Consider the following 3,416-nt stretch of genomic DNA (forward strand, 5'->3'; position numbering starts at 1 on the left):
GGATGGATGGATGGATGGGTGGGTGGATGGATGGGTGGATGGGTAGGTAAGTGGGTACATAGACGGAAATATGGATCAAAATATGGATCTGAAAACTTCCAGATCTGAGCTTCTAAACTTTAATTATCAATGTGGCCAGCAATCTGGTAGAAGAAAGAGACCACTAGATCAAGAGTCAGGAGATCCAGGTTCCTATGTCACCTCTGTAGACGGAATTAAAAAGCTTGGAGGAGTCCTTTCCGCAGGGATGCTACCATTTTCCTCTGCTAAATGGGGTTGTGTCCAGCCGCAGGCAACGTGTTCACCTTTTAAGCAACCACTTTTTGCTGACTCGCTCCTTCCTGGGACCCTCGTCGCTGCCCACCACACTTCCCAGTTGGAAATGTGTAGCTGGGACACAGAACTCCCAGGGCTAGTCAAGTGCGGAGGCTGCAAGTCTTCTCCCTAAAGGTCAGCTATAAAGCTGCACAAAATTGACAAAAACAACCATTTGCACATTCAGGAAATCATCCAGCAGCATACACCAACTGAGAGGAGTTTGTGCTTGGAAACCGCTGAACTTTAGGAAGAAACTAGGAGAGTTAGAGCCTTTTCCACACCGCCCTCCCAGCTGGATAGATTTAGAGACCCCAGGTGGAAGCAGCCGAGAGGACCAGCAGCTGCAGGGCCATGGTGGAGGGTGAGTCACACGATGGGGAGCAGGGGTGACGCATTTATTGGCGCCATCCATGAAATGCGCTGCGAGGCCGTGAGGAGGGGCTGAGGCTGAGGACGTGTGTGAGGGACTGAAAGGGTCCGCGCTGACCCCGAGCCAGAAGCGCACAGGAAGTATGAAAGCCTACTGGAAGTAAAAGCCATGAAGGCTCCAAAATAGCCTGAATAATGCCTGTTTCCCCAACCCCACAAAGGTCTCTGACAGCGGCGAGGAGGCTAACTAGGGCGAGGTGCTCAAAGGTAACCAGTGATCAAACACTCGGTGACATCTAAGCCAGGGCCACAGGGCACAAAAGCCAGGCTCCGAAACAAAACCCCTCAGCCTCTGCCACTCCACACAGCAGAGGAGGCAGATTCCATACTTTTAGCCCAGGCAAGTTACTAAATGAACAGGAAAAAACGGCCAGCTATCTTCTGAGCAGTGGTCAAAACCCACTGGTACAGTGGATTACCTTAAATGTCCAATTTTCAACCCAAAGATGTGTGAAATGCAAAGAAAAATATTATCTGTTCTCCGGGTGAGGCGTGCAGTCTCTGAAAGATGCCAGAAGTTGAATTTGGTAGTTTTTTTTAAAAGCCATTATCAGACCAAAGCATTAAAGAAAACTATGACAATAATAAGTCAGTAAATACAGAGGCTCAATAAGGAGGAAACGTAATGAAAGAACTGAACAGAAAGTCCGGGAGTGAAGAGTGTGTACTGGGGAAATTCACGGAGGGTCTAGTGGCAGATTTAAGACAGCCGTAGAATCAGTGGAGAGGAAATTATAACAATAAAATTCTCTGGGATGAAGAACAGAGCGAACAAAAGGCAAAGAAAGCCTTTGAGTAACTGGATTCCCAGAGAAGAGAGAGAAAGAGCCAAAGCAATGTTCAAAAGAAAAATAGCCAGAACTTTCAAAGACTGATGAAAAAATTTTAACATAAACATCCAAGAAATTCAGCAATCCCTAAGTGGGCTAAAGAGATACATGCTTAGACATCAAAAATCAAACGGTTAGCCAGGCATGGTGGCACACGCCCCTGTAATCCTAGCACTCGGGAGGCTGAGGCAGGAGGATTGCTGCGAGCTGGAGGCTGGCCTGAACTTCATTGCAAGACCCTGTCTCGAAAATAACAAACAAAAAATCAAACAGCTAAAGGACAGATAACATCATAGAAGGAACAGGAGAAAACCAAGTCATTGTGTATAGGGAACAACAGCAGTATGAACAGTTAGCATTCCACCAAGAAAGAAGGAATGAATAATATACCCAAAATGCTGAGAAAAAGCAACCTGTCAGTTTTGAAGTTCTAGATCCAGCAAAGCTATCCTTCAAAAACGAGAGTAAAGACAAAAGTGAGCGAAGGGTGAAAGTGAAATAAGGACATTCCAGATAAACCAGTATTGACACTGGTAGATTTCCTCTCTAGCAGACTTGCCTTACAAAAAAATACTAAAGAAAGCCCACAAGGTGGGAAGGAAACTACACTGGCCGGTGGTAAGCTAATCCAGAGGAAGAAAGGAAAAGCTAGAAGTGGTAACTCGGAGGGCTAAGGTGAAATGTCCTGCTCTCTAACAGAAACAGAACTTCATCCACGACTGGTGGGAATTACAGTGGTGCAGCACTTTGGAGGAAAAGTTGGCAGTTTTAAGGTGAACACAAACCTCAGCACAACAGAGAATGCCAAGCCGCACCTGGAAGGTGGGTGAGGTTTTTTTTGGGGGGGGTTTTTTTTGGTTTTTTTCCAGTACTGGGAATCGAACCCACGACCTAGCGCTTGCCAGGCAGGCGCTGTGCCACTGAGCAAAATCCCCAGCCCCCAGTGGGTGATTTTAATAGTGCCCATTTCACAGGGAAGCCAGACAGCTCCCGCTAAGAACCTGCCTGAGAGAAATAGGCACATGTCACGTGAGGACTCAAGCATGACTCTCCCTAGCGGAGTCACAGATGACAGCAGGACCTGAAATCTCCTGCATGTCCATCAGCTGAGGAATGGATTGACTGCGACAGATGCATCCGTGAAGAATGATCCATAAGAAAGACCAGAAGCACTGACACACATTACTATGGGGATGAACCTCAGAGACATTTTTCAAGCCAGGCACACCTGTCATCCCAGCACCCTGGGAGGCTGAGGCAGGAGGATGGCAAGTTCAAGCCCAGCCTGGGCCACTTAGAGATTTCATGAAACCCTGTCTCAAAAATAAAAAATAAAAAGGGCTGGGGATGTAGCTCAGTGTGAAGGCTCTGAGTTCAATTCCCAGTCACACACACACACACGCACACATGCACACACACACACACATATACACACATGCCATTTTACCAAGAGAAAGAATACAGGATACAAAGTATTACAGATCGTGTGGTTCCATTTATTGGGAATTTTGAGAGAAGACAAATATAAGAAATTGTTTCCAGAGAGACAGTTGCCGGGGCGGGAGGAATGGGAACTGACTGCAGCCGGTTACGACCGGGGTGCGGGCTCTAACGCTGGATTGCAGGGTGCGTGCGCAAATTTATAAATTTACTAAAACTCACTGAAAGGCACACTTACAATGGGTGGGTTTATGGTGTGTGAGTTACACCTCAGTAAACCTGAGGTTTTTATTTTAGGGAAGAAATGCGCTTCGGGCTGTCATAGTTTGTTGGTTTCTCATAATTTGTCATAGTTTCTCCAGCTCTGTGCAGCGCCAGCTGCAGATAGAGTAGAAAGTG

Source organism: Chinchilla lanigera, unplaced genomic scaffold (genome assembly GCF_000276665.1).
Source record: "Chinchilla lanigera isolate Chin_1 unplaced genomic scaffold, ChiLan1.0 scaffold00113, whole genome shotgun sequence".
Classification (NCBI taxonomy): domain Eukaryota; kingdom Metazoa; phylum Chordata; class Mammalia; order Rodentia; family Chinchillidae; genus Chinchilla; species Chinchilla lanigera.